General features: G+C 37.9%; 1 long non-coding RNA gene across 1 annotated transcript; it reads left to right on the plus strand.

The window, feature by feature from the left end:
• The first annotated feature begins 2,753 nt into the window (after positions 1 to 2,753).
• Positions 2,754 to 5,131, plus strand: LOC148772740 (uncharacterized). Its single transcript, XR_016032743.1, has 2 exons — positions 2,754 to 3,102; positions 4,907 to 5,131. It is a non-coding gene; the product is annotated as an uncharacterized LOC148772740 (long non-coding RNA).
• The last annotated feature ends 1,881 nt before the right edge of the window (positions 5,132 to 7,012 follow it).

Consider the following 7,012-nt stretch of genomic DNA (forward strand, 5'->3'; position numbering starts at 1 on the left):
GTAGAGAATGGATGCTTTTATAGGTTTTTCTTGATAATGAAGTAGTGGAAACCTAATAGGAATCAATTTCCGCCCATTTCCCTCATCAGTATTTGTTCTTCGATTTTGGCCATCTTGAAGTCCTAATTTTGGAATTTTGCATGAATCAGAATTGTAGCCCTTGCAATTATCTTTCCAATACAGCCAAAATCAGCTGATTTGGAGTTCGTATGAGAGAGATATGATCGAAATGGTGAACACTGCCAAAGCTGTGGCGAGATTCCTTCTCCTAGTTTGATTTATTTCCTTATTTGCAACTTTTTCCTTTATTTTTGATCTTTTTCCTTCATGGACACCTAATTCTCATTATAAAACAAAAAACCAATCAATTAAAGCACAAATATAATTAAATCTAAACAAAAGATCCACGTAAAGTAAATGTATTGAGCGTAAAATTTACACTCAACAGCGATCTTGCTAAACGGTTGAACTCTCACTATCCATCAGCAAGCTGTTGCAAAATTGGTGGATCGCCTTGAATCCATCTCTAGCATAGTCACACGAGTAAGATTTGGATCTGTTGAAGATTCGGAATCTTCAGCCATACCGACCAACAACACATTCATAACCCTTGAACCCGACTCTGATACCAACTGTCACAGCGGTTCCTTTACTCAAGAATTTTTTGCTTGTGCGGCCTGGTTTCCACACAAAACTAGTCAGTCTTCCTCTCGATTCTCTTCCCACAAACACACAAATACAAACTCCTTTAAGCCAACGTAAACAAAAATATGAGTTTGCAACGAAAAACAAACACACTACACGTTTATGGGCAATGCGCAACCTTTATATGGATTTCCCAACAAAGAATACAAAGTTGACTAAGGTGCATACACAAAATCCTCACTCGGAATGCCCACAGTTGCAATATGAACTCTCTAAATCTAGATGGCTCGGATTTGTGCACTCTTAGCCCTATAAATACAAGGAAGATGGTAGTTTACACCCCAAACTGCCTAAAGACACTTGGCGGCACACAAGCCTTACATGTGGCTAACTTCTACAAGTTACAAGGGTCAGTTTTGCTTGCTTTACAACCCTCAACTGCTCCACAATTGCCCTCCAAAATTGTGCAAGTAATCAGCTGTTGTGGGGCTGCCTTGCTCGTGCGCGTGTGCCAAACGACCGAGTCCGCCTGACCTACCTTGCCTTGTCCGTGAACGTTGAATGCCTCGCCCGCACACACTACCTTACTCTGTCTGCATCGGTCTGCCTAGGCTGCCGAGACTTGCCTGTTCCAGCCTTGCTCACAATCTTGTGACGGGCTGCCAAGACGCATTCTTGACAACCCTAAGTCTTGCCCATCCCTTGCTCACGCCGGTTGTCAAGCTACACCCGTGCCCAACCGATGAGAACCATCATTGCATTCTTGAACAAGCACTCCCAATGCATGCCCCATGCTCGACCACTCATTGACCGATGTGTGGCTGTCTTGTGCCAACGTTCACTTGGTACCCTTTCTCGACCATGAATCGGCCACACCCAAGTCATAGTTGATGTCCTTGATTAAGGGGGTAACACCAATACATTTGATATTTGCCTTTTACCAATACCCCTTGTTTGATATTTAAATTAATCATAAATCTTTTGCTACCTAATATACCCAATATACCCTTTTTTACTTCATTAACCCTACTTCTTGAAACACATAGTCATTCACTCATCCACTCTCTCCCTCTCTCTCGACATGCTCAACAATAGGCTTGTGGCACGCCGCGGCCTTCTTCCACAAGGTGTTTTTCCGGTGGAGGAAATCAGTCGTCCTTCTTCCAACGTTGCGGCAAACTCTTTCCCCTCTCTTCTCCATCAATCCATTTCAAAGCCACGACGTTTTATCGATTCGATGTTCCTCGATCCTGGTAACAATGAGAGGGTATGGTCCAGATCTCTCGCAGATGAGGTGGTACTATGCGATTGACGGTGTTTTTTTAGTTGTTTTTCGCGCGGCGGTGTTAGTGTTTCTCTAGAGACTGGGGTTGGTCGCGATCTAGGGTTTGGTGGTATTGTGTTTCACCCAGCGATGCTATGTTTTTGTATTGGTTGCGGCTATTCTCGCGCGGTGCAGGCCCAAAGATGACGTATTGAAGGAGATTTATAATTTGTATTTGTTTTGAATGTATCAAAACAACTAAAAATTAACGCTTTAGAGTTTTTGTAGTCGTTTTTGTTATATTTTATAGTTGTTTTCCTGGTCATTTTTGTAACACCCCACCTTTCCAAAACCCGAAAATCCTAAAACCCGAGAATAATATTCCTAACTCGAGAAACCTTAGGAAATATTATTACGTGATTATAATTATGTTACTTACGTGAATAATTACATGCGTTATTATATGTGTGATTTATATGATTTAAATTTCCGTAAATTAAAATACTATGAAATTTCGTGAATTACGTGGTTTATGTGAATAATTGCGTATTCTTATTTATTTGATAAATTATTTGAAACTTGGTAAATTATGTGAATTGTATACATATATACACGTACATACATGCATGCATACGTATACATACATATATACTAATACTTGCATTATACATTTAAATATATATATATGTCCGAATTAGGTGTGTGTATTCGGATTATGTGTGTGTGATATTTATGCAAGTTGTGTTTAATTTTAAATAAATTAATTAGTGAATAAGTGTGCATGTTTTTACACTTGGCACACCTTAATCATTTTATCTACACTTACACTCAACACCCTCATTGTAAGATGAAGAGACACCCTTCATCTTTCTTCTTCCAACACATAGCCACATTACTTGTCTCTCTCCCCTCTCTCCACCGAAACCATCACCACCATCATCGGCTCTCCTCTCTCCACCTCACTTCACATTTTCAAGAAATTTCCCAACATAAAAATGAGAGTTCCTTATTTAACTCTTGCCATAGACTACTCCAAAAATACCATCAAAACCACTTGCCTTCTTACGGGAGATCACAACTCCTCCCTCCTTGAAGCTCACACCATTTCTTTCACAATCAAGGTGGCTTGGTTGGACTTTGGTGCTTGAAAGCTTTCCTCTCCTTTCGGTTATTTTGCTTTCTTCGATTTTAAGGTAAGAAATTCGATTTCTTGCTGCAATTAAGGGACATCAATAGTATTGAAATGATTTTCATAAAATTTTAAAAGATTGGGGAAGATTTCGAAAATTAGGGGTTTTTGAAGAAAAATGGAAAATGAGTGTTTCTTGTTAATTTCTTGTTCTTGCATGCATCATCTATGTTGATAGTGGTTAGATACAACATTTATTGGCCAAAAGCCTTAAAGATTTCAGATTTCAAAAAAGGGGTTTTCAAGAAAAATGAAATTTTAACTTTTTGTGGTTGCATGTGTAGATCTTCGAAAGTTTGGGCCGAATCTGTAATTTTTGTAAAGTCTGTCCGAAAAATGTTTTCAAAACTGTTTTTTTCAGCATTTATTGAACAAAAATTTCGGATTTAAAGAATTTTTGTGAGAAAAAGTTGATTTGGAAATTCTAGTAGGCTTGCATGTGTAGATCTAGAGATTTTGGGGTAAAATGTGTAATTTCAGAAATTTCTGCATAAAGCAACTTTTCAACTTCATTTTCTGCATCTAGTAATATGGAATTTCAGATTTGTTAGGGGTTTCCATGAAAAAGTTGATTTTGAACTTCTATTGTGGTTGCATGTATAAATTTCGAAACTTTTGGGTCAAAACTGCAATTTCCGAAAAATCTCTCATTTTTAAAGTGTGGATCTGTTTTTCGGCAAATATTAGATGGGAAAAAGTTTTATTTAACAAGTTTTTAAATTAATTAGAGTTATGTTAGAGTTTTGGATTTTTAAATCGAAAAAGGAATTTTCCTAGTTTTAATTTCAAGAAAATTCGAAACTTTGTAAAACTTTAAAACAATTTCAGAATCTGAAAATTTAGTCAGATAGGAGTCCTAGGATTTAATTTGTGAATTTTTGGAACTAGTTTGCTAATATTTCGAAATTAGGACAATTTGCATACCATTTAACATGTTTTGTGCTTTAATGTTTGTGTTCTTGATTTAATGGTGATGAGTGATGAATTTTGATATTTTAGTACTTTAATTGCTGTTGGATGTGTTTAATGGCTGTGGGAAATTGATTGAAATGGATTATTACCTAGATGTGGTAATAAGTCCATTAAATGAAAGGTAAAAAGGTATTTGTTCTTAAGCTTGCCTTGATGAGTAATTAGTGATGTTTAATGTGTTGATTGTGCATGTGTGTGTGCTGAAAATGTGTGAATGTGTGGGTGCTGATTGTGCATGGTGTGTGTGCCGTGTGTGGTTGTGTGTTTATGTGTGTGAATTTGGGATTTTTGCCCAAATTGTAAATGTGTGGTAAATTGTGGCATTTGTGTGAATTGTGGCACTTGATTGATATTTGTGATGTCATGTGTGGGTTATAGCATTATTTCGAAAAGTTGCATTAAATGATTTTTATTTGAAAGGTTAATGGAATATCGGGTAATAAACAACTCGGATATAGTGGGCCGGTATCCAACTAGGATGATGTGGTAGTGGTTTGATTCCACTTAGTGAAAACGGGCTCGTAACATGTTTATTATTCGGTACAGAAATTAATCTTTCACGGATCCGATAAAACGAAAATGTATTTTCATGATTTTCACAAAAAGGGCATTTTAGTCAATTTGCATGATTACGTGATTTTGTGGAATGATGCATTTTCGTGAGATATGTGATTTGACCGATTGCCTTGTGTTGTTGTGCGAAGCGTGGGTAAGAACGGGTATACAATATTATACGAAATCACTGGTGCTCAGATATAACGTATTTCCAAAGTTTGATAATACTCGGATTTCTTACTGAGCTTTATAGCTCATATAGAAGTTTTTTTTAATTGCAGGTAGTAGCAATCCTCAACCGGGATGGATCGAGTAGTGGATCGAGGTCTTGCCCGGAGTTTTGGAAGACGTACGAGGACCTATGAACGATGCTAGTCTTTTGGTTATTTTCATTTTGGTGGTGTAACTCTAAACCGTAACAATTCTCTTTTCGTACTTTTGAACTCCTTTCCGTTATGACTCGTACTTCATCCCTACTTTAATATCATAAGTTTCGTAATTTACTATTCTCATGCCTTCGCTAGGAATTTTCGAATTATTCACCAAAATAACCACTTTGAACTCTGATTTATTCTCGAACCAAAAAGAATGTTTAGTGAGAATGTAGCACTCGAATAAGAAACCCCCTTTCGAAACTTATTTCTAAATCAAGCTTTGTATTCGGCTAAAGCAATCCAACAAAGTTTTCGAAAATGCAAAACCTTCAATACCCAAAAGAACATATTTTTAATAATTGTATTTTCACCCCATTCTAATGTTTCAAAAATAACAAAGAGATCCGTTGCTTCCGCTAGTTTAATGAATATTCCGATAAACCGGTTCGATTTATCGCCCGTCTAGAAGGGGGGTGCTACAGTTTTTAGAGCCGTTTTCGTGTCGCAACTGATGGGACTAATGGGGTCCTTGCAACTTCTCAATGCATTAATGCCAAAGCAACACCGAGTACTGCAAGCAAGAGGCTGATTGACTTGGACGTGATGCTCAATGGCAAATCAACAAAGGCAATGGTGGACTCGAGAGCCACGCACAACTTCCTAACCGGAGATGAAACCCAGTGGCTAGGACTTCGAGTCACACAAGGCGAATGGTGGCTCAAGACTATGGGTGGAGATCGGAACAAAAATTCCGATTTCCGCCGAATCCGATCCGAAAAATTCCAAATTTTGAAACAGTTTTTTCAATTCGGAATTCCGAAATTCCAATTTTCAAAATTTCCAAAATTAAAAATCAGATTGGAATCGGAAATACATAAAAGAATTTCAGAATTTCCGATTTTCCGACCCGAAATTATTCTGATTATTATGAATATATATGTATAAAAGTATATGTATTTGTAAATATTATTATTTTATAATTTTCTAAAACTACAAAACATATTAGAATTAACTTTAAAGCCTAATTGCCCTATCTCTCTCATCACGTTGTTCCTCTAGCCCAGCCCCAATCTCTATGTGATTTTGTTTTCTCCCACCAGCACCACCAGCGCCGCCCATGTTCTCCGATGACCACCATCAGCGTCTCCCGTGTTCTCCGACGACCACCACCAGCGCAGTATTCTCTCTGGTCACGCCGCTCCTCCACCTCCCACTCTCTATCGGGTATTTTTTTTCTTTCCAGCGTTCTCAGAGGCAACTAACATCTTAGAATGAGAGAAATTTTGCTGGGAAATTAGTTCACTATTGCCTAAAAATCAAAATAATCATCACACGCTGAAGAAAGATAGAATAAAAATCAAGATATTCCAATTTCATGCATTTTCTATTATAGAGAAAAAATGTATAATATAAAACAACTTCATACACACACATCTAGGGTTGAAAAACAAAATTATGTCAAAGAAAAAATGAAAACAAGATATGTAAAACACAAAATTCACCCCAATAAGAAGAAATATGGCATTTCAGAAAATCACGAACACTGAAATCTTAGAAATGACTTCAAGAAGAAAGAGGAAACTTACCGCGGGGAAAGAGCGACAGAGTCAGGACACGGTCGATTAAGACAGAAGGGACGAAGTTGCTTTGACTACAGAACCATGCCTGTCTCTTGGAGCGAATTGGATGATCGGGCCGAGGGCTGCCCCCTCTGCGGTTGGGCCACCTCTTGCAGGTGACGACGACGTCGAGTTGACGGCAGAGAAAGACTCGGCATTCAGGCGATCTGCCCGGTGGTGTGGTACGTAGTGGGTTTAGTACGCCCCGCCAAAACGGCTCCGAAAGAAAGAAAAAGGTGCGTGCCCAAGAAGCATCAAACATTTCCGATGAGATCCATGGAGCAACTCTATGAGAATCCATAAAAAGTGAAATATTGTTGGAATACTAAATAGCTACTAGTTTCTTATTGTTTATGCCAAAATGTTTCAATGTTTTTATTCTTCTACTTGTGTG

This window comes from Erythranthe guttata, chromosome 1 (assembly GCF_056151865.1).
Source record: "Erythranthe guttata isolate IM_541 chromosome 1, IM_541, whole genome shotgun sequence".
NCBI classification, from domain to species: Eukaryota; Viridiplantae; Streptophyta; class Magnoliopsida; order Lamiales; family Phrymaceae; genus Erythranthe; species Erythranthe guttata.